Below are 25,803 nucleotides of genomic sequence, written 5' to 3' on the forward strand. Positions count from 1 at the left end.
AGGTCCTGAGCACTCTGGAGAAGGTTTTCATCCAGGATATCCCTGCACTTGGCCGCATTCATCTTTCCCTCGATTGCAACCAGTCGCCCTGTCCCTGCAGCTGAAAAACACCCCCACAGCATAATGCTGCCACCACCATGCTTCACTGTTGGGACTGTATTGGACAGGTGATGAGCAGTGCCTAGTTTTCTCCACACATACCGCTTAGAATTAAGGCCAAAAAGTTCTATCTTGGTCTCCTCAGACCAAGGAATCTTATTTCTCATCATCTTGGAGTCCTTCAGGTGTTTTTTAGCAAACTCCATGCGGGCTTTCATGTGTCTTGCACTGAGGAGAGGCTTCCGTCGGGCCACTCTGCCATAAAGCCCCGACTGGTGGAGGGCTGCAGTGATGGTTGACTTTCTACAACTTTCTCCCATCTCCCGAATGAATCTCTGGAGCTCAGCCACAGTGATCTTTGGGTTCTTCTTTACCTCTCTCACCAAGGCTCTTCTCTCCCGATAGCTCAGTTTGGCCGGACGGCCAGCTCTAGGAAGGGTTCTGGTCGTCCAAAACATCTTCCATTTAAGGATTATGGAGGCCACTGTGCTCTTAGAAACCTCAAATGCAGCAGAAAATTTTTTTTAACCTTGGCCAGATCTGTGCCTTGCCACAATTCTGTCAGTGAGCTCTTCAGGCAGTTCCTTTGACCTCATGATTCTCATTTGCTCTGACATGCACTGTGAGCTGTAAGGTCTTATATAGACAGATGTGTGGCTTTCCTAATCAAGTCCAATCAGTATACTCAAACGCAGCTGGACTCAAATGAAGGTGTAGAACCATCTCAAGGATGATCAGAAGAAATGGACAGCACCTGAGTTAAATATATGAGTGTCACAGCAAAGGGTCTGAATACTCAGGACCATGTGATATTTTAGTTTTTCTTTATTAATAAATCTGCAAAAATGTCAACAATTCTGTGTTTTTCTGTCAATATGGGGTGTTGTGTGTGCACATTAATGAGGAAAAAAAATCAACTTAAATGATTTTAGCAAATGGCTGCAATATAACAAAGAGTGAAAAATGTAAGGGGTTCTGAAAACTTTCCGTCCCCACTGTGCGTATAATATATATATTATATATATATATATATATATATACTAGGGGTGCAACAGATCGTCACCGATCCGTGATCCGAACGGGCCAGGCTGTTCGGATCGGCACACCCGTGATCCGCGGAGCGCTCCGCGGCCTCGGGTTTTAGGAAAGGCCGCGGCTTCGGCCTAGCTCCGGAGCCGCGGCCATCTTGGTACAACCGGCGGCGCTCAGCTGCGTGCTGACGTCATCACCCCGCCCTCAACTCGTGGGTCCGGCGGCTGGCTTGGCGGCGCCGGCTTCTCTTAACACTAAGGTCAGACTAACAGTACTGTAATGTATACAGTGCGGGGGGACATGTGGCTGTATTACAGTGGAGGGGGGGGCGTGTGGATGTATTACAGTGGAGGGGGGGGCGTGTGGCTGTATTACAGTGGGGGGGGACATGTGGATGTATTACAGTGGAGGGGGGGCGTGTGGCTGTATTACAGTGGAGGAGGGGACATGTGGATGTATTACAGTGGGGGGGAGGGACATGTGGATGTATTACAGTGGGGGGGGGGACATGTGGATGTATTACAGTGGGGGGGGGGACATGTGGATGTATTACAGTGGGGGGGGGGGAACATGTGGATGTATTACAGTGGGGGGGGGGACATGTGGATGTATTACAGTGGGGGGGGGACATGTGGATGTATTACAGTGGGGGGGGGGGACATGTGGATGTATTACAGTGGGGGGGGGGGACATGTGGATGTATTACAGTGGGGGGGGGGACATGTGGATGTATTACAGTGGGGGGGGGGACAAGTGGATGTATTACAGTGGGGGGGGGGACATGTGGATGTATTACAGTGGGGGGGGGACATGTGGATGTATTACAGTGGGGGGGGGGACATGTGGATGTATTACAGTGGGGGGGGGGACATGTGGATGTATTACAGTGGGGGGGGGGACATGTGGATTTATTACAGTGGGGGGGGGACACATGTGGATTTATTACAGTGGGGGGGGACATGTGGATGTATTACAGTGGGGGGGGGACATGTGGATTTATTACAGTGGGGGGGGGACATGTGGATTTATTACAGTGGGGGGGGGGACACATGTGGATTTATTACAGTGGGGGGGGACATGTGGATGTATTACAGTGGGGGGGGACATGTGGATGTATTACAGTGGGGGGATATGGATATATTACAGTGGGGGAGATGTGGATATATATTTTTTTTTGTTGATCCGAAAATGATCCGATCCGTGACTCTGATCCGAGGAACGATCCGAACCGTGAGTTTTTTGATCCGTTGCACCCCTAATATACACACACACACACACATTATATATATATATATATATATATATATATATATATATATATATATATATATATATATATATATATATATATATATATATATATATATATATATACACACACACACACACACACACACACTCCTGAATCAATTTAGGCCACATTGTTGACACCTGAACAATGTGCATAGTTCCAGTTCCAAAAGGAAATCGTTTATATATTTATACCGATTTGCATCTCGAAGATCTCTTCGCCTGCATTCACGAACGCAATATTCAGCCATATTACTCAACCAACAGGCAACTCTGTGATACAATTGTGGTTGAACTGGATGGACTTGTGTCTTTTTTCAAGCAAACTATGTAACAGATGGTTCCTTATCAGCTGGACACAGCACACAGAAGTCAATGTCAACCATAGACGCCCCTAAATTTCCAAGCTCCATGCGCTAGTGCCATTTCCAGGCAAATCATAATCTCTGGGAGAACTGCTCCATCATATAAACCCCATGACGCATGCCTTAGGCTCTTTTCAAACTGGGGCGCTTTGCAGGCGCTACAGCGCTAAAAATAGCGCCTGTAAAGTCCTGAAACAGCCGTTTCTGTGTCTCCAGTGTGAAAGCCCGAGGGCTTTCACAATGGAGCGGTGCGCTTGCAGGACGGCAAAAAAACACCTGCAAGCAGCATCTTTGGAGCAGTGAAGGAGCAGTGTATACACCGCTTCTGCCCATTGAAATTAATGGGGCAGCGTGGCTTTGCCGGCGGTTTTAAGCCTTTTTCGCTCGCTAGCGGGGGTTAAAACCGCCCTGCTAGCAGCCGAATAGCGCCGTTAAAAATAGCGTTCTTTTACTGCCAACGACGCTCCCACCCCAGTGTGAAAGGTGCCTTAGGAAAGTGGCTGTCATTGAGCAGGACCTTACACATGGAAAGTATGGAACTGATGCAAGGAAAAAAAATAGGTGATCTAATGTGGGTATTATTATTACAGAAGATACAGATAAAACTAAATGTGTACAGCAAAGTGAAGACCATGACACAGGGTGACGTGAGATAAGGATACATAAATAAGGGGATTTAAAAGGTTAGCCTGCCAAAACCTTACATTTCAAAGCTTGATAGATGAGGTGGAGTTAAACCCCATGACAGTTTCTAGGGACTCTTATTGGGATATCTGTGCTGGGAATTTTGGTTCAGCCTATTTGCTGTGGTCATTCTCCTGCTGGATATCTTAATCATATTAATCATTACTGTTGAGAATGCAACGAGAGATAAATTACTTGAGGTAGATCTTGATGCTGAAGTAAACAAAAAGGAATGAGGAAGTAGCTCCCCAGGCTTGAGCAATAAAAGAAAATAAAAGGCATGTGAGGTACCATAATACATGGGAACAGACAGCATGACATGAGGAAAGGGTGGTGAAGGGCTCTTATGACACATGGGAGAACATAAATGGGAAGGGGTGTCATTTAAAAAAAAAAAAAAAAGAAGGGTGCGTTCATGCACATTAAGCAGAACTGCACAAACCTACTAATCTACCAGATTTCAGTGTAGGTGGTCATTCACTAAGGCAGTGCAATGAAGAATGACATGTAAGAGCACTAGACCATATCACCCAATAAGAAATAATTTCTTAAGCTTACTTTTAAGTGGTCACTGTTGGTTTTAACCCTTTTATTTAATCCTGTACCATGCATGATCATGTATGTAAGATTCAGAAGCTCAGCTGTGTAGACCGTGAAGATGACAGTAGCAGATATTAAATGTGGACTACAGAAAAAAAAAAAAAAAAATCTTGAAAATAACAAACAAAAAAAAAAAAATCTAGCAGGCAGCAGATGCAGGAAGCCGTTTTCTCTTATTTACTAATTAGATATAGGAGTATATCAAATTGTCCACAGAAGTGAATAGTGTAACTGTGGCAACAGATAATTTACTGATTTTCATGCCGTGAGGTGAGCTCATCTTGCACAGCTACTGGAGACAGAAAGTTATTGCACAAAAACACAAATTTTAGGCATTGTCTGAATATCATACAATTCTACAAAAACTCATAATAGCTAAATCATTGTGAATAATCACTGCCTTTGAATTAAAATTCACATGTAAATGTTTCAGTCATTACTTAGAAGTGTTGTGTTTATGCCTTGCACTCTATGCCAAGCCTAGACACTGATAGATATATTATTTAACATCATGACTTATTGATGCATGGTAAACTGAACTTACGAGAAGGTCATAATTACAGAGGGACAGACATCTAATTATAAACATATGTAGTTCTAAATGCAAGTGAATATGACACTCATTACTTTCCCTGTTAGAGTCTACTGCCACTCAAGTAATTTTTTTTTTTTTTTTTTTTAAGGTTAACATTTCTATAGTAAATCTCTATGCAAGAGCCTAAAGTGATACTAAAATCTCTTCTTCCCATTTAAAAATAACCAACATGCTTACCTGCTCTATGCAGTGGTTTTGCACAGAGCAGCCCGAATCCTCCTCTCCTCGGGTCTCTCTTCAGCGCTCATGGCCCCTCCCTCCTGCCAAGTGACCCCAGAGCAAGCAGCTTGCTATGGGGGCACCCGAGCCGCTGCTCTGTGTGTCCGCGGTTTGGCCCCACCCCCTCTTATTGGCTCACTGACTTTTATAGACAGCAGTGGGAGCCAATTGCGCCCTGCTGCTGTCTCAGCCAATGAGGAGGGGAATCCCTGGCAGCTGAGACTCTTGTGCAATGAGGTGGGTTCAGGTAAGTATTAGAGGGGGCTGCTGCATGCTGAAGGTTTTTTTATCTTAATGATAAGATGGGGTTCTGACCTTAGAACCACTTTAAAGAAGTTTTTATTGTTGTCTACGTCCCCGTTTGGAGGTCCATTTTTTCTATCTATTGCCCTGTGTTGGCAGCCCATTTCTAAAAGTGTGGGCTGCATCAACGCAACACTTGTGTGCGATAAAGCACAGCAACAGTATAGTTTGAAGAGGACCTTCAAGGCAATCTGTCGCCAAACCAAAGAGATTTAAGTGGACGTAAATCCGATTTATGAAATTTGAGCTGGGCACATATATCTGTAGTTTTCTTATCTCTCTCCAAAGCACTGTGTCCCGTAGCTGTCTCTTGCTCCGTTCTTCTGTTATCAGCCTGATAACTTCTCACACGTTCTCCGAGACGGGAGCCTGAAGTGTGTGTCAGGGGAGGTTGCTATAAATAGATTGGCAGCCAGCTTGCCATTTAAGAGCAGAGCTATGCACATTCCTTTCTTCCTTTGCCTATGAGGAGAGGGAATGTGTACCCTTCCTCCAGTCAGCTGTCTTGGTTGTCCTGCAGTGTTAAAGAGGAAGTAAACTCTCCCACTCTGATGCTTCTTTTCATTTAGTCCATTATAATAATAAGTAATTATCAAACTATAGTCACTGTAATCCAGCCCAAATTGCATATTACTTACTGTTTAAAGGGGTAAGGCAGCGCCATCTTAAGTATTGTATTCTGAGTCCACAGTAGAGTGTATTTCCGCCCTTACACTGAGCACTTCCTGTACTGTTAACCAAGCCTCCTTCTCAATCCAACGTTTCTATGGCAACCCTGTTTCCCTGCTCATAGCTGACTTGTTTTATTTCATAGTATTTACTTGTGCCGATTATCCAGTGTTTGCCTGTGTCAGTCAAATCAGCTTCAGCTAATAAGACTGCAGTAATGCTGTTCGATGCCCAAGTTTACACTCCATGTGATGTCACATGGGGTGTAGTAGGAAGCTCTCAGTGATTATGCAGTCTCGTGCCGTAGGAAGTTCTGATAATAGACAGACAGGCACACAAAGTGTGCCGTAAATCAGGGGAGATATGGGCATGCTCAGTGATGTCATTCTAAAGAACAAAAAGGATTACAACAATACTAAGCAAGTAAAGAGATATCTACAAGCAGTGTTCATTAGGGTTTTTTTGGGGTTTTTTTATGCTGATTTACATGGGACAAAGTTGTGGGGGAGAGTTTACAACCACTTTAACCAGGAAGAGAAAAGTCTGCAACATGAAGAGCACTTTCTAAAGGATATATACAGGTGAAGACAGCAGATATACAAGTAAAACGTATATCATCTGAGGCTGTTCACTTCACTGGGTATATGTGGTTTACATCCACTTTAAAGATGATTTTTTTTTTTTTTTTTTTTTTAAAGTAGATATAGATACTGTAGCTCAGTAATCAATACATCATTAAATGTGCTTTTTAAATGCAAACAGTACAAGTATCTGAATTTGACTTTGTGTCAGCCTCCGGCAGTCCCTATACAGCAAGGCTAAAGTGTGAGTGGAAGAAGCAGCACAAGGAGCCAGATCAATTCATGTACTGGCAAGCAGTATGTTGATAGAAAGAGCCCGTGTACAAAAATATGAGGTCACCACTGTGCTGCCTCTCTGTCAGCGTCCAGTCATAGGCCGGGGCCAGTCCAAGAGGACCTGGGCTTAAAGATAGTTGAATGGTGCTGGCCTGAAGACATCCAGGGGCAAAAATAAGTACTGCGTGGAAAATCTCTAGGTTAAAAAGGGGATATTGCAGCAAAAACTGGTTTATTTTAGCTATGGGCTTTAATGGGCAATTTATCTTAGTTTGGTTGGTGCACTGCTCTACACCTACCCTTAAAGTGGTTGCAAAGACTGAAGGTTTTTAACCTTATTGTTGTCCAAGCATGAAGGTAAAAAAGCTTCTGCGCTGCAGAATCCCCCCAGCATCCCCTTATACTTACCTGAGCACCATCTCGATCAAGTAATGTGCACGAGAGAAGCGACTCTCCCAGCTATACCCCTCCTCACTGGTCAGATTGATAGCAGCCAATCAAAGCTGTCAAACTATGGCAAGGGAGTGGGGGGCATGCCTATGCTGCCCTGTCTGTCAATAGACAGAGACAGAGACTCTTGGGAGTAAGCCCCCACGAGTGCACCCATAGGAAACAGCCTTCTATGGGGTCACTCGCTGAAGAGAAGGAGCCAGTAGGGGACCTGAGAAGAGGAGGATTGGGGCAGCTCTGTGTAAAACCATTCCACAGAACAGGGAAGTAACATTTTTTATTAAAATAATAAACAAGGTATAATATCACTTTAAAATATACCATAAGAAAAGTATTGGGGTGCCATTTCCTGGCCACTTCCTTGACATACTGGTTGTCTGGCTGTGCCTGGGTTTAATATTCTGAGCCATAAACCCAGAACAAAGAGCAGCAATTGTCTGATTATAGCTCTAGAAAATGGCCGACTAGTCACTCACTGCTCTGTAACTAGAAGAAGACAGGGAGGAAACTTATATGGCCACGGATAAGGAAAATTACGGAAATGTAAGTATTCAAATTTAAGTCAAAACTTGGACTTTAACCACTTGCCGACCTCTGCATGCCGATATACGTCGGCACAATGGCAGCGGTGGGCAAATGGGCATACCTGTACGTCCCCTTTAAGAGCAGAGGATAGCAGGCGCATACGTGACCTTCCCGCAGGACCGGCGGACTCGATGTCCTCCAGTCTCCCGGCGATCGTGTCACGGAGCCTCAGAACAGGGAAGTGCCTATGTAAACAAGGCATTTCCCTGTTCTGGCTTGTGTCATGACAGAGATCACTGCTCCCATCGGGAGCGGTGATCGCTGTCATGTGACTTGAAGCCCACCCCCCAGTTATAATCACTCCCTAGGACACACTTAACCCCTTCATCGCTCACTAGTGGTTAACCCCTTCACTGCCAGTGTCATTTACACAGTAATCAGTGCATTTTTATAGTACTGATCGCTGTATAAATGTCAACGGTCCAAAATAGTGTCAAAAGTGTCCGATGTGTCTGCCATAATGTCGCAGTCCCGCAAAAAATAAATACATCGCAAATCGCCGCCATTACTAATATAAAAAAAAAATTAAAAAATGGCATAAAACTATCCCCTATTTTATAGATGCTATAACTTTTGCGCAAACCAATCAATATACGCTTATTGCGATTTTTTTACCAAAAATACGTAGAATACATATCGGCCTAAACTGAGGAAAAAAAATAGGTCTTTTTATATATTTTTGGGGGATATTTATTATAGCAAAAAGTAAAAAATAATGTTTTTTTTTTCAAAATTGTCACTCTTTTTTTGTTTATAGCGCAAAAAATAAAAACCGCAGAGGTGATCAAATACCACATCAATTTTGTTTGGGTGCAACGTCGCACGGCCGTGCAATTGTCAGTTAAAGTGACGCATGGAAGGGGCTGAAGCGGTTAAGAGCGCTTTCACACTGAGACGTTTGGGGCGTTGGCGGTAAAGCATCTCTATTTTTAGCGGTGCTTTACCGTCGTTTTAGCAACACTATTCGCGCACTAGCTGGGCGCTTTTAACCCCCGCTAGCAGCCGAAAAAGGGTTAAAACCGCCTGCAAAGCACTGCCAATTTCAATGGGCAGGGGCGCTTTAGGAGCGTTGTGTACGGTTATCCAACACTTGCCTTCAAACGAAGCCCGCGCCGTCCCTGCTGCAGGCCGCATCCATTCCAACCTTCTTCCTTCCGGGACCGCGGACTCCGGCTCGGTGACTGGCTGGAGTGAGTCGCGTGACGTCATTCCCGCGCACAGGAGCCGCTAGTCACGGCACTCACTACTGAAGTAACAGCTGGGGGGGCAGTTTCTTCACAGCGCATGTGCCAATGACATCACCGGCGCAGGACAAAGTAAATATCTCCTAAATGGCGCACATTTGGGAGATATTTACAGTACCTATAGGTACAACTTGCAAATGGAGGTTTACAACCTCTTTAAAGGATAAGTTTATCTTCCAGAACATGTTCCACCCTAAAAATTGATGTAACATTTTTCCAGTGCTGCAGCCGCTGCCCGCTACCCCTCCCTCCTCCGCTCCCTGTGGCAGCAGTATGGGGAGAAATTCCCCGTACTGCTGCCACAGGGAGCTGGGAGGGAGGGGTAGTGGTAGCCTAGCTGCCACTGTTTGAATGATGCTTTGTCCACATGTCTGCATCATTCATACACACAGCTCTGTGTGCCCAAACGAACTACAAGCCCCAACATCCTTAGTGGCTGTCGGCTCGTAGTTCTCAATGAACTACCACGGCGCTGTGGAGAGCCGTAGTAGTTCATAGAGTCTTCCTGTCAGCGAATTTTGGCTTACGGGCAAGCAGATACACTGACAGTGTGCAGTGCAATGCTTTACCGGCTCCTACTACAAAAAATTAAAAGCACGTTTCTTCTACCTGCAAAAAGGTGTGCATTTATTATTTTTGGTAAAAAAGGTGAACTTAAGAGAAAATGCCTTTAAGAAGCAAGCATATTACTTGACTGACCTCTATTACTAAAACTACTTTTTATCGTGGCCATTTGTTAATAATAAAAACTGGGGAAGTAGTATGTTTGCTTCCCTATTCTCTCATGCTTCACAGTGAGGAATACATTTCATATAATCAATACTTGGAGATGTGAGCAAGCAGAAAGGAGGTTCAATAAATGACTGTAATTCTGTACGGACAAAGAAGTAAAGAGCTGCAACATTTCAACTTTCTAGCCATTTTATTTGCCAAATATTCAGCTGTTTATCTCTAGACAAGATCTTAGCGCACAACATAATAACTTAAATTGAACTATAAAAGTGAGGCCATAAAGTGCAAACCCATTGATGGCGGGGCAGCTACTATACTGGCAGAACATAAACATTGCCTTATGAGAGAACAACTGGTCATTCCAATTGCTAGCTTTTTATATCATTTTATTAATTACCGTTCAAAATGATAATAAACAAGTATAATAAAGAAATACAGATAATTGTATTGGTTTACTAACAACATGATATTCCATTACATAGTACACTAGTAATGATGGGAAATAATAGGCCATGTAATATGAAACAGATTGACAAAAGCGCAATTCAATCCAGTTTATGGTCATGCATTTAGGTTACTGATACTTCTATGCAAGTATAAAGCATCCAACAGTCAACATTTCATTATCATTGTTTGAAGAGGATCTAAAACTTAATCAGACGCTAAAGACCCTGATGAGGGTCATCAGGGGCTGTAGCTCAGTCTAACTCCAGCCCTAGTATATTTAAAGTGGTTGTGAACCTCAGACATAAATTATGAACAAAGCATATGCCTCTATAGTGTGTACTTGTCCCAATTAGGAGCACTATGTGCCATTTCGCACTGCTGCTTTGTTCCTCTGCTATCAGCACGAGTTCCTTCTGACAGGTTTTCCTGACACAGAGAAGAAAGGTGACAGGGGAGGGACCTCCAGATGACTGACAGCCTCAGCTCTGTTCCTGTGTCTCTTCCCTCCAATCAGCTATCAGAGCTCTCCTCGCTGAGCTCTGCAGCTCTCCACCCCCTGCTTTCTGGAAGCTCAGTGAAGCTGTATACATTCTACACTTTGAACAGACAGAGAAGACTGTAGATGAACAGTTAGAACAGGTTTAATCTCAGTATCACCCAAGACGAGTCACTTCACTGGGTATATGTAAGGGTTTACAAATACTTTAATGTAAAAGTAGTCCTTTATTTATAATATATTTGGAGAAGTCTCCTATAGCTGCTCCTGTCACCCAGTTGCATTTATTAAAAAAAAAAAAAATATATCGACGTATACTGACCGCCAAAGAAGGCACTTTGGTGTGTATGGTCTGTTTACAAGCATCTGTCTTAATAAGAGGTAACTCGCCACTACATGCAGGATAATCTGTATAAATGTATTTCACATAGAATCACATTCATCTGCTCAGTGGTGCCTGTCCCCATGGTAATTAAATGAAAAAAATATTAAATTTTATCTCTAGCTTTCTTCTTCAATAAGATTTAGAAAAGAGGAAACGGAAAGGTCACATCTGTAATCATTCATCGTTTAGAGGGATCACACAGCATCGGAACATTTAAACAGCATTGTAATTTGTGAGCTCCTGCCTCTTCAAACACCAGTCCAAATTCTGATGAACATAAGGGCTTACAGCAAATATTTGACTTATCCCTGTTTAGTGTATTGTGTGACTGTAGGCCTGCTGCAACTTCATCTTGGAGTGTAGTTACACTGGGTGCGGTTGAACTGAGCTATCCCCAAGTTCGCCAGCCTTCCCCTCCACTCCTCCGCTAGTCTGTACAAATATCACATCTGCTAATCAGACCACAGTGATCCTGGTTTTTGTGTTGAGTGATCCATGGAGAGTTCTGTGCACAGGCAGAGTTTGTGCGCACATTAAAGCTGGACCACAAAGGGAACCATGCCCCAGATCACCTCATTCAAGTGGTCCTGGGCACAGTACACTCATAGTGCTGAAAAACCCACAGCAGTAAAAACAGGCTGTATATGCAGTAAAACGTGCTAGTTTTACTCACTGTGGAAGCTAAGGGGTTAATCTTCTGCATTGTGTAAAAATGCTGTTTGATCCTCTTCTCTGATCCTCCCATTCTTTCACTGTTCCCAATCAATCTGCTGATAGAACAAAGCCCTAGGAGGCACTCTGTACATGCTCAGTTTGGCATGTATTGCTAGATTTTTTTTTTTTTTGGGAGGGTGCATGTGATCAGCACGGGGCCAATTAACACTCTCCAGACAGAATGTCAGGAGTCCTGCAGCTTCATAGGACAGTCAGAGGAGAATGAAACCTCCTTCTACAAGCTTTATCAGTGCTCGGTCGGACACTGATAAAAGTCACAAGACTGCTATATACTGCTGATGAGAAAAGGTATTTAGCAGCTTATATTTACTAAAATAATCACATTTCCATGTTCGGTGTAGTGTGGGAGACCAGATATAGTGAATTCAGGGTCCTGGGTTTAGTAACAATACATCACACAAAGAAACTGGACCGAAGGGGGTGAACCATGCCTAGGTATGGTTAAAACTGCAAGTGTGACTACACACTTAGACGTCAATAAGCAGGGCACAGTCAGTAAGGCTGGGTTCACGCAGGTCTGGCTGCAGTTTGCTGTCAGTGTCCTGTGTATTTGTGTTCATCAGTTCAGGTGCGATTCAGGCGCACATTTTTCCCTGAATTTGCACCTAATTCGGACCCAAAAACGCACAGGACCCTTTTCAAATTTGCACCGCAGCTGCCCCAGACACGTACGAACCGGCTCCATTGAAAGCTGGTAAAACTCACGGTATGCGAATTGGATGCGGTATATACCGTATCCAATTCGCATATATGTGAACAAAAAAAAAAAAAAAGTATCTTTTTGATCTTTTGCTTTTTAAGGTAAAGAAGAGATTTGGGTCTTTTTGACCCCAGATCTCTCCATAAAGAGGACCTGTCATCCTTATTTCTATTACAAGGGATGTTTACTTTCCTTGTAATAGAAATATAAAGTGATAAAAAAAAAAAAAAAAAAATGTGTTAAAAAAAAAAAAAATTCCCATCCCTCCATGCTTGCATGCAGACGCGAACACATACGCAAGTCACGCACATATATGTAAACAGTACTCAAACCACAGGTATCGCTGCAAATGTTAAAGCAAGAGCAATAATTCCAGCACTAGACCTCCTCTAACTCTAAACAGGTAACCTGTAAAAGGCGTTTAAAGTGTCGTGGCAATTCACGAGCGTGCGCAATTTTAAAGCGCGACATGTTAGGTATCGATCTACTCGGCGTAACATCATCTTTCACACTATACAAAAAAATTGGGGTAACTATTGTGTTTTGTTTTAATTCATTAAAGTGCACCCCCCCCCCCCCCCCAAAAAGAATGCGTTTGCAAATCTGCTGCGCAAATACGGTCACATAAAAAAATAATAAAATGGCAATAATTGCCATTTTATTACCTAGGGTCTAAAAAAAAAAAAAAACACACACCTTTTAATGTTTGGGGGTTACAAGTCATTTTCTAGCCAAAAAAAAAAGCCTGGTCTTCAAGTGGTTAAGCTGTACAACCACACAGATTGTAAAATGAAAATACTAAACGTGGGTGACCATATTTTCCAGATCACTGCATTTGCTTCTTACAAAGTAGACTAAAGCAACAAGTACTGTTGCGCCAATAGTACAAAGATGTATTTTCCACATCAGAGTTAGAGAGGTTCTGGAAATTTATGGTTCTGCAGTACGGACAGCTAGACAAGCGACTTGATCGTTGCAGTTTTACTTACAATAATCAATCACTTAGGACTGCATGTGGATGCAGTCAATGCCTTTTATCTATTGTACTTCATTAAACCAACTCGGGTCAAAGAAGTAGAACAGCAACAAAGTCACTGTATGTGCTGAACCTGGAAAACTTTACAGCAGTCTGCCTCTCTCCTGAGACAATCCGTCAGAAACGTTCGTTGTACACCCTTTAATACACGCCAAAGAGTGGGTGGCAACAGCCGTGTAAAAACAGCTTTCGATGTCTGAAGGGGGTTATCTAGTCCTTGTAGAACATGTAATGTTTTTTTTTCTTGCTCTGCCTTAAGATTTTATGTACTGTACACAGGTATATATTTAAAAAGACAGATTCAGTAGCATGTTATTTTCATACTCCAGAGAAAATCAGTGTTCCCAGAGGTGAAAAAAAACACGCCTTTAATACCTTGTTTATTCGACATTGCTTTCGATCTCTTTTACATTGTTTTTTTTTTATTTAATACTATAAAAGGAACAAATGTATACTTTAAGTCAAATTTCCCTGAAAAAAAGGTATTAAAACTGAACTCTAGGCAAAGTTTCTTTTATCCTTTTTACCTTCTTTTTATCCAATTTTAGGTCATTAAAAATCTTTAAATATATTCTAAGCCTAAGTAGTATAAGAACCTCTCTCTTCCATTGTATTAGCGCTTCTGTAATCCCCTGCACAGCAGACAAGGATGGCAGAGCTGTGAGCCAGTCAGATTATACTGCATTGTACAGCGCTGTCGGTTTACTAGATGTTGGGTAACAGGAGGAGGAGGCATAATGAGCACAGAGATGACTTCATTAATGTGTGGTTGCTAACCGTCATCCAGTCAGCAGGCTGGGAGCTATTTAGTAACAGCCCTGTGTGTGGATCAAAGTACATTTATGGGAGGAACATTTTCCTAAAGCTCATAAACACGATTCCTAAGGTCTTGTTCACAAGGGCATACTTAAAAATTGGTTGTAAACCCCAGTCATGAAATCTGAGCAAAGCACATATCTGTAGTGTGTATTTGTCTCTCTCCGAAGATCTAAGTGTAGTTTCTCTCTGGTGCTTCGTTCCTCTGTTATCAGCAGGAGTCACTTTTGAGAAGTTTTCCCGATACATGAGATAAATTTGTGTAGAGGAGGGAGATAAGCACACAGCTTGTCTATCCAAAATACAGCTTTGCATGATCCTTTGTTCCTTTCTCTATGTGGGGAGCTGGGGGGTGTCCCTTTCCTCCAATCAGCTCTCACACAGTGTATAAGAGCTGTAACTGCAGCTCTCCACCCCCTCCTCTGTACCCCTTACCGAAGCAGAAGGATTTTATCACAATTGTGCTCTTTTGAAGGGTTCTAGACAGGAGAAGACTGCAGATAAACAAGTAAAACACATGTAAGGGAATTTGTTTCATCTCTGTGCATCATCTGAGGCTATTCACTTCGCTGGGTATTTGAGATGGCTTACAACCACTTTAATTGTACACTCATGCAAGGGCTATGATTGCCTGTATGGGATATACAGTATAGGTGTTCCATACAGTCACAGGAATGCAGTTTCATTCATGTCAATTGGGACATAGTGGCTGCACAGACACAGCCACTGCTCCCAACCTGACATCCATGTTGGTGCGAGTACATGCTGGTACATGTCGCGGAACACAGACAGTGCGAGTTTGCGGGCATGCACCTGGACACACCCGCATCCATTAGCACAGATGTCAAATTGAGAGAAGCAGCTGTATCCATGCAGTTGCTACATCCCAAATGACATGAATGGGAACACCTGCATATAACGTGCAGGCAAACACAGCCCTCATATAAGCATACTTTTAAATACACCCGTGTGAACAAGGCCTTAGTCTTAGATTTATATCCTTCAACTCATTGAGAATCTATAGCAAATATATGTTATAGGTTCTAGAAAAATGCCACAAAGTACAAATATATACCCTGCTTTTCCCCAGCCGCTCACCTGCAACAATTGCCAGTAAATCCAAGCAGCCAAAATGACAGCAAAATCCAGCTCTACAATACACCAGTAGATGTAGGGCCCCCCTGTATAGTTAACAAATCGCTCCATGTGTGGCCCCTTCAGCCAAAACGAATAGGCCCAATACCCTTCTGGACCCTATGCAGTAGTATAAATAACACATGCTTATGAAAGGAGAGGCCTCTGCCCTTCCAAAATGGTTTCCTGCTATCAATTTTTTTGCAGAGTTACCTTCTAGTACATCAAAGATCACACATGACTTTGACTTATAATACCACTCTCCAAGGATTCTGCTATTTAGAGGTCTAGAAAAACAGGCTTACCTGTAAAAATCCTTTTCTTTGAAGTACATCACTGGACACAGAGCCATAGTAATTACTATGTGGGTTATAGGCCACCTTCAGGTGATGGACACTGGCATGCCCTAAGACAGGAAGTCCACTTTCTATATAACCCCTCCCACTACTGGGAGTACCTCAGTTTTTGTAGCAAAGCAATACACGTTTACACCAGAAAGAAGGGAGGGGCCTCTGTGTCCCATGATGTACTTCAAAGAAAAGGATTTTACAGGTAAGCTGTTATAAAAATTCTATTTTCTTAATCATACATCATATGACACAGAGCCATAGTAATTACTATGTGGGATGTCCCAGAGCAATGCCAACTGAAGGGGGGTTGCGGCCTTGCAGATTTGAGCCATGGAGGGTTGGCGATGCACTGCCCATGAAGCACTAACAGTACTTGTGGAGTGCACGTTGATTTGAAAAGGTGGAATCTTCCTCTTTAAACCATTAGCTTGAACAATTACTTGTTGAATCCATTTGGAAATAGTAGATTTCGATGCTGCCTGTCCTCTTTTAGAGCCTTCAGGAAATACGAACAAAACATCAGTTTTTCAAATCTGAGCAGTCGCCTTTAAGTAGACTTTGACTGCTTTTACCACATCAAGAGAATGTAGTGACTTTTCTTCCGTAGAACCGGGTTCTGGAAAAAAAATGGAGGTAGAACAATATCCTGGTTTAAATGAAAACTTGACACTACCTTCGGTAGAAAGTTAGGATGAGGACGCAATACTACCTTATCCTTGTGAATAATTAAATATGACTCTTTACAAGAAAGAGCAGCCAACTCAAATACCCTTCTTGCAGAAGATATGGCTACCAGAAAAACTAGTTTCCTTGTCAAAAGGACCAAGGGAATATGTTGTATCGGCTCAAAAGGCTGTTTCTGTAATGGGTTCAGGGGTGACCTAACCGGAGGATTAAGCCACGTTACCCCCTGAATAAAGCTATGAACCAAAGAATGCAAAGCAAGTGGTCACTGAAATAATACTGATAATGCCGAGACCTGGCCCTTGATAGTACTCAAGGCCAACTTAATTTCTAACCCCATTTGTAGAAAGTCAAGGATTCTACCTAGGACATACTTCCTGGGGTGCCAACCCTTGGATTCACACCAGGAGACATATGCCTTCCAGACTCTATAATATACGATTGTGGAGGACGACTTCCTTGCATTAACCAAGATAGATACCACTGAACCTGACAGCCCATGCTTCTTCAGAATGTAGGTCTCAATAGCCAAACTATTAAATTTAGCATTAGTAAGGCACTATGGAATGCCGGACTTTGCGAGAGAAGGTCTGGATGTGGTGGTAGGGTCCATGGGTCCCCTACCTCCATCTTTATGATCTCTGCATACCAAGATCTCCTGGGCCATGCCGGGGCCACAAGAATCACCGACTTCCCTTCCTGCTTGATCCTGCGAAGAAGTCGTGAAAGCAGCAAAACAGGAGGGAATGCATAAATCAGTGAAAATGGATTCCACGGAAATACCAAGGCATCTGTTCCGCACGCTAGCGGATCTTTTGTTCTTTACATAAAGTTGTTGAACCTGAACGCAAACAGAACTACGTCTGGAATCCCCCATCTTTGACACATTGTCAGGAAGATATCGGGGTGAAGAGACCATTCTCCCGGGAACAACTGCTGGTGACTCAAGTAGTCCGCCTGTCAATTCTCTATTCCTGGAATGAAGACTGCCGACAGGCAAGGTACATGGTTTTCTGCCCAAGTTAGGATATGATTCACTTCTCTCTCGGCCGCCCTACTTCTCGTGCCCCCTTGGTGATTGATATAGGCCACTGCTGTGGCATTGTCAGATTGGATCCAGACAGGACAATTCCGTTATCTGAAAGTCCAGGCCCTCAGGGCCAAGCGCGCTGCCCGAATCTCTAGGATATTGATAGGCAAGCTCATTTCTGACCAGGACCATTTCCCTTGGACAGTCGCCTCTTCCAGGACTGCTCCCCAAACCGAAAGGCTGGCATCTGTTACCACCTTCAAGGTAACTGGTGGGAAGGATTTTCCTTTCTGCAGATTCCTGGTTATCAACCACCAACTGAGGCTCTGGCGCACCTTTGGAGACAAGCACATTGTCTTGTCACATTGTCTAGAGCTTGGGCCTTCTTGTTCTAAGCCGATAGGATACTGTTTTGCAGCAGTCTCGAATGAAACTGAGCATAAGGAATGGCCTCGAATGAAGCCACCATCTTTCCAAACAACCTCATGCAAAGTCAAATAGAAGGATTCTTCTTTGCCTTGACTGCCTGAATCAGATCCCTTATGGCACTGATCTTCGCCTGGGGTAAGAATACCCTCTTCTGGGCTGCATCTATGATCAGACCCAAGTATTCCAATCTCCTTGATGGTTTTAAGGAAGATTTCTCTAGGTTGCGAATCCAACCTAGGTATTCAAGGTAGTTGACTGTGGTGACCATACTTTGGTCTAAGTGGGCTACTGACTGGTCTATCAAGAGCAGTTTGTCTAGGTACGCTAAAATTGTTATACCTTGAGCCCTTAATCTGGCTAGAGGAGAACCTTTGTAAATACTCGAGGAGCAGTAGCTAGCTACAAACTGAAAATGAAGATCTCGAACCGTAGATATTTCTGGTGAGCGGGGAAAATCGGCACATGGAGGTATGCATACTTGATGTCGAATGACGCCAGAAGTTCTCCACCTTGTAGGATGGAGACTACTGATCGGATTGACTCCATGCGAAAAGAGCAGACTTTCAAAAACCGGTTTAGATCTTTGAGATCTAGAATGGGTCTGACATCTCCATTTGGTTTGAGTACCATGAAAAGGTTTGAATTAAACCCCAATCCCTGCTCTTCTATGGGGACCAACAATATCACACCTTTTGAGACAAAAGATGGTCCAGTGCTTGAAAGAGAGACTTCTTCTCTGGATCCCTGGGAACGTTTGATCTCAGAAAACGAGGAGACAGGGACTCTCGGAACTCTAGTTGTACCCTAGAGTAATTAAGGAAGCCACCCATTTGTTTTGACACTCTTCCTGCCAGACCCTTGAGAACTGCAGATGTCTTCCCCCCCACTCGAGTGAGCGGGGGCGCCCCTTCATAAGGAGGCTTTAGTATTTTGTTTTGTAGGTTTCCTTCCACCGGACTTTTTGTCCCTGGGGTTGACCCTGAGGTTTACCTCTTGAATTGGACGGTGGAGGCTGTCGAGACTGCCTGGCGGCCGATGCTCCTGCCACTGGAGAAGCGGCTCGTTTAAATGAAATACGCTTACTCCTTTTCCTAACTGGCAAAAGGGTACTTTTCCCATTAGAAATTCTTTGGATGTATTTATCCAGATCATCCCCAAACAGCCATTCACCGCGAAAAGGAAAACTAGCCAGGAGCTTTGTGCAGGGCACTTCGGCTGACCAATTTTTCCTTGTCAAAAGAAGTTTATTGAGTATACAATGTTATAAAGATACATAAAGATACATAAAGTAAGTTTAAAAGGATCTATAAAGTAAGCTCATTGTTTTACAGTAGGGTTTATATAGGTAAATATCATGAAATTTCAAATATTAAACATTGGGTTCACGTAAACCTAAATTAAAGATATATATCATTTCCTTAGTTACTTTTGTAGGTATTTAAATGATTTATACCTACTATACACATTGTTTACAAGTAGATTATATATAGGTCAAATAAATTCTGATAATGAGCTTTAATCGTAAGGTGGAGAAAAGGAAAGAGAAAGAAGAAAAAGGGTTGAAAGGTAGAGGTATGGTCCACAAGGTTGTCCCGCTCGTCAGTTTATTATTCTTTTTAGTTCTCTTTGAAGCCTTAGAATGGGTGTCTCTGTAAGCCATTTAATCTGTTACCATGGCAACAGGACAGAGTCATTGAAATTTGACAGGAACTGTTGTTTTATCCAAGGATGCCAAAGTTTTTCAAATTTTGGAATTTGATTTTGATCGATGGCTACCATCTTAGCATGGGACATTGTATTATTCATTCTGTGAATTGTTTCTGCTAGTACCAATGTAGGAGATTTCCATGCCTTGGCCACTGTTTGTTTTGCAGCCGTTATTAGTTGGATCATAAGTTTGAATTGAGAGAGTGTTAACCATTCCGGTTTTAGATTAAGTAAAGTTAAATATGGATCTGGTTGTATTATTTTTTTAAATATTTTAGATGCAATCACGAAGACTTCCTTCCAGAAGGTTTGGATTACTGGGCACGTCCACCATATGTGTAAATATGTGCCTATTTCTGGGCATCCTCGAAAACAAAGAGTTGAGGTATTAGGTGAATATTTTGCCACTCTAGCGGGTACAGGCTGACCAATTTTTCAACCAAAGTATTCTACGCATATGCACCAGCCTTAGCGTGAGGCCTGGAGAATAGAATCTCTCATAGCGTCTATTGCAAAACATAACGCCCCTGGTAGCTCGGCCAAATCTTGGGCCTGCTGATCAGGAATAATCTTGAGCACCTTTTTAAACTGGTCTCTCGGGGAATGACATACACCAATTGCTGCCAGCGCAGGCTGAGTTACTGAACCTGCCAGAGAAAAGTGTTTAATAGGAATTCCAACTTCTTATCCGTTGGATCCCTTAGCATTTGAGCATTGTCTACTGGACAAGTCAAACTTTTAATCACAGAGGATATAGCAGCGTCAATTGCTGGTATCTCCCATTTTTTATCAAACTTTTCCTCCATAGGATAAAGTGTTGAAAACTTTTTAGGAGGATAAAAATGCTTATCTGGGTGATCCCACTCAGAATACATAAGCTTTTCCAGCGATGAATGGATAGGAAAGGCATGCGCAGCTTGGGGAGGCTTTAGCGAACCCAAACAAGAAGTAGGCTTGTCAACCAACTCAGGTAAGGGTAGCATAAATGTGGAGCGGACCAATTCAGTAAAAGATTGTACCATCAATCTTTCAGATTGTGAACCTGATCCTTCCGCATTTGACCCCTCAGAAGAGAGCTCATCAGCTTTTGTCCCGGTCCCCTGAGAAAAATTCATCATCTCCCACCCCCGGTTCCTCAGATTAAGGGGCCTGGGTAACGGAGTGGGGCCTATCGCACTTAGTCTCACTCTAGGATGCGATTAAAGCCACTAACCTCTGCTCCAATCCTAATATGGTTGAGGAAAAAACTTCTTCAGTAATGTAGACAGGGGCTGCAGTGTTGGAAACAGTTGCAAAAACTGATGTCCCTGATGGCTCACTCTGACCAGCCACTTCAGATCTCTCAGGGGAGGATGCCAGTTTAGGCTTAGAGAGATAGAGAGTTTAGGCTTTTTAGAGCTTGAAGGAGTCCCTCAAGCCCTTTTTTTGGGGCGTTTCTACCCCCCCCTTCTGACCATAGCCCGATGCGCAAATGCAAAGGTACTACCAGAAGAAATTGCATCCACTGCTTGAGCAAATAGTCCAGCAACTGCTGCTGCTATTAACGCTCAGCCTGGTGCTTTTAGTAAATGTGCCTAGGGAAGGCCTGTGTCTCCAACCTCTTACATGCCCCTTTTTGCTCTTGTGTTCCTCCGACAGCTGCAGCCAGCAAAAAATTGAGTTTTTAAAACCTACTCCCTCGCTGGACGTTGCCGCTCACAAACGCCACGCTAAACCCCCCCCCCCTCTTTTCAAAAGGGCGTCTTTCCCGCACGGGCCTCCGATCCGACGGGATCGGGATATATGTGTGGGGGCAAGGTATGGCAAGGAGGAGACCCAGTAATCAAACCTCCATGCAGGGGCAGTAAAAAACGGAGCGGTATCGCCGATCATTTTGATTTCTCCCTATCCAGGGAGAGCTTTGTCCAGGTGGGGGGTGTTTTTTGTAAGAAAATCACCCCACAATCTTACTGGAGGCTGCTAGCCGGAGGGAGATCTGCAGCTTCTGCTGTTACAGCGTGATCTTTAAGGAAGCATGACAAGGTATGTGCTCTATACAGCCCCCAGTGGTGACTTTTAGGCATGACAACATTAACTTTTTAAAGGAGACAATTCATAAGAAACTTAAAAATTCCATAGAAATATCCACTTACCTTTCCCGCCGCAGGGTTTTCTGTGGTAAAACCAACAGACCCAATCTTCACCCCTCACGGTGGGCTCCGTTTAAAAAAACCTTCAGAAACTGGGGGAGTTTTTATCAGGGGATCTGCACTCCTGGATCCAGAATAGCACCCCGCCAGAAAAAAAACTTATGGTTGAAAAAACCAAAAGCACTGGATCCCGGGGTCCAGCTCTCTAGAAAGATAAGCTTTACGGGCTAAACCTCGTTTCTTCCACCACGAGGCCCGGGTACCATTCAATTCAGCCTAAAAAGACACTTTGAATGGATCCGGCTGCATAGCTAGCCCAAGCAAGGATTGCTCCAGTGGAGCTCAGCACATCTTTACTCTTGACCAACACCTTAGACACTGGCGGAAAAACTGAGGTCCTCCCAGTAGTGTGAGGGGTTAAATAGGGAGTGGACTTCCTGTCTTAGGGTGTGCCAGTGTCCATCACCTGAAGGTGGCCTATACCCTACATAGTAATTACTATGGCTCTGTGTCCCGTGATGTACGATTAAGAAACCTAGGAGCCTTTGGTCTGACATCTGTGGAGCCCTTCAATGAATTTTAAACTCCTTTACTTATGACTTAAGGCAAATATATTCATCATCATTGTAATGCATGTCCCAAACAGAAGAATGATGAGATAAAAATTGTCGCATAAAATCCATAAACATTTCCTTCTTTATACTGCTTTTTCTGAGAAGGCATTGAAACGATATTCCACAGCAGAGCAAGTTATAAACTGGTGTTCATTAAGTGTGAACTCAATCTTATTTTATACTGCTCATCCTAAATTCTTAACATTATGCCCTATACTACACCTACAAACTGCAGCATGTAGCGTTTGATTTATTGGATCTTATGAAGTAACATAAATAAAAACATTTCAGGAGTATGTCGTCAAAGGGGTTGATTACATAAGAAGTAGAGCCACTTTGACACTTATTTTTTGAACATTCAAAAGGTTTGTAAACTGACAATATATATCATTTTTGGTAGATTTAATTTTTTTTTTCCACAAATACACATTTATGACAAGGTGCACCCACCACTATTTGATTGCCTTTACCCTTTCTGGAAGACTGTGTTAATCCACTAATATTGCCATATTCCGTGGCAGAGGGAGAAAGGTGTGTGTCCCTCTAACACATTCAGGTCTATTTTCAGCATAGCAGCTGTAAGGGAAGAGACTTCATAGCACACAAAAGTCACACAGAGCTCCCCCTGATGAGTGCAAGTGGTAAATATGAAATATTGACAAGAAAGATTTATTATTTACCGGTGTAATCACCATGTCCTAAACAGGGGCTACTAGTCAAATTTAGTTCTGCTGGGTGTTAGGCAACCTAGCTGATTTATAGTCTACTTGGTAATTTTGTTTGTCCCCTAAATTCAGTGAAGCTGTGGTTTCTGCCTTCTACCAGTGGGTGTCATTGGTACCTCTGTATTAGTATAAGAAGCTACAGTAAAACTAACTTATGAATATTCGTACTTCCCCCTAGCCAACCAGTAGAAAAAAAAAAAATGTATGGTCACTGGTGCATGCTGGGGGAGATTATAAATATCTGGGGAGAGCCAAGTGATCTCTCTTCCCCCAAGGCTCTGGCCTGGGATGGGTGTGTAAGGAGCAGCTGAATGATTAGGCCTGAAGCCTGAACATGTGCCTGGAGCAGAAGAATATCTATTTATATGTGGGCGGAAGGGCTGGACCTAAAAAAAAAAAAAAAAAAAAAAAAAATGGACACCATTCTCTCACTTCTAAAAATAAAATAGGGGATACGACACCAACTAATGCAATTCAAAATGCCAGTGCTGCTCCTACTAGTAAATCATGAAAAAATAAAAAACAAAAATTTTATAATATATATATTGCTACCTTGACAATGAAAATATAAAACCTAAAATAATTGAACGGATAGATCAATATAATTGATATAGGTGAATAAAAAGCATGAATAAATAAAAAATTTAACAAATTACTATGTGATCAAATACATACAATTCAAAAGTGAACAATAATCAAATATATGATACCGTGTTTCCCCGAAAGTAAGACCTACCCCGAAAGTAAGCCCTACTGTCATTTTCGGAGAAGTCTCCAATATAGGCCCTACCCCGAAAATAAGCCCTAGTTTGGAAGGGCTGTGTTGTGTGGTCTACACTGTGTGTGTTTCTGTGGTGAATACCTTTGTTGCGGCGCTGCTCAGCTTATGCCCGCTGCTCTCCTCCTCTTCTGTCAGCGGGAGATCTCGGCCCCCCTCCCTCTGTAGTGCTCGAAGTAGGAAAAGACCATTCAGGCGGTACATGGAAGCGCTGAGCGGCGCTCAGCTGATTCCCTGCTGATCTCCTTCTGCCAGCTGTCAAGGGGGGATCTCAGGCCTCCCTCTGTAGTGCTCAGAGCATGGAAGACCGATCAGGCGGGTCATGGAAGCACCGAGGAAGGCGCTGTAGGAAGGTACGGTGCACACTTTACATTGTATAGGGGCTGTAATACAGTACCTTTTTTGATTTTACAGGCACTTTTAACTCTGTTCCAGGAGATGGGGAGAGAAGACAGCACATGACAAGCCCTACCCCGAAAATAAGCCCTACTGGGTCTTTTGTTGAAAAAATGAATATAAGACCCAGGCTTATTTTCGGGGAAACACAGTAGATAATCATAAAAGTTCATAAATTTCTGCCCACTTCCTAATGACGCACGCACAGCGTGAAATGCATAGAAGAGAGGCTTGACACGCAAACAGATAGGAGCCCTTCACTTCTGCTGGAACGCACGCCGCTAGTCACACAGCGGTGCGGGATCGATTCTACAGACCCTTCAGCTGCTATTGTGCTGATTTGACTGTATTGGACATATGTAAGTGCAGCCTTTTTTTAATAAAAACAATACTACACTATAGTTGCCTTCTGTGACTCTTTTTGGCGAAGCCAATGTCACAGAGCCTTGTGATGGGAGGAGGAGACAGATGCTGAATACTGTGGAGGATATATGATATTGGAGAGCTTGTGTCTTATATACCCATGCTTTTCTGATCGTGGTCCTATCTATTCATATATGGAGGAGAGAGGCAGATGATGGATATTTACCTATGAATTGAGAGGAATGGCATTTCTGATATTCATGCTTAATGGTCACTTGCTGGCCAGGTACATCTGGTGAGCACATTCAATATTCACTTCGGGTGGAGCACTGTAGGTTTGAAGCACTTATAATTTCAGGATCACGGTGTTGGAGAATTAATTCAAGAGTGACCAGACACAGAAATGTATGAACTTTTATGATTATTATATATTTGATTATTGTGCACTTCTGAAATGTATTTGATCACAAAGTAATTTGTCAATTTTTTTTTTATTTTATTTATTCATGCTTTTTATTCACCTACATCAATTATATTGATCTATCCATTCAATTATTTTAGGATTTATTCTCCTGGTAGCACCCTTTATATATATTTTTCATTCTCCCACTTATGTGTTTAACCTAAGTGTTGGAGCAGAAGTCGTCTGCTTGTTCAGAAATGTGTGGTTCTTGAGGCTCTGTGATCTGGGAGCCTGGCTGAGGACAGGAGAGGAACTCATGATGTCCAAGATGAAGTATAAGTGGTCATTACCACATGAGGTTCTGGGTGAGGAACTTGTGGAGAGCCTGGGAAAGCACCAAGATGGGATCATCAAGACTACTGCTGCCACCACTTGCAAAGATTTGCTTGTTAATGGAAATGGCTGCTATTAAGAAGGTACAGATTGCTGGAATCAACTCAAAGGCTCTTTTCTGTACTGGTGTCTTATTTTTTTGCTATTGAGTCTGCAGGTCAGTAATGGGTGTTCTGAATCCCTTAACCCCCTCTCTCTTTGGAGTTTTGAGAGCGTCAATAAACCCCTTTTTGTTTTCATCTTAAAGTGACTGGCGCCTATCTGTAAACAACCAACTACTGCCCAAGTTGGCTACAACCTGTTAAATGTCTGCCCGCCCTGCCTCTGGG

General features: G+C 43.0%; 1 protein-coding gene across 1 annotated transcript in view; it reads right to left on the minus strand.

Annotated features, from left to right (window-relative positions):
• KCNMB4 (potassium calcium-activated channel subfamily M regulatory beta subunit 4) overlaps positions 1–25,803 on the minus strand; it is a 112,203-nt gene that overhangs the window by 23,351 nt on the left and 63,049 nt on the right. The gene's annotated exons all lie outside the window — the stretch shown is intronic.

This window comes from Aquarana catesbeiana, linkage group LG03 (assembly GCF_042186555.1).
Source record: "Aquarana catesbeiana isolate 2022-GZ linkage group LG03, ASM4218655v1, whole genome shotgun sequence".
Taxonomy (NCBI): Eukaryota; Metazoa; Chordata; class Amphibia; order Anura; family Ranidae; genus Aquarana; species Aquarana catesbeiana.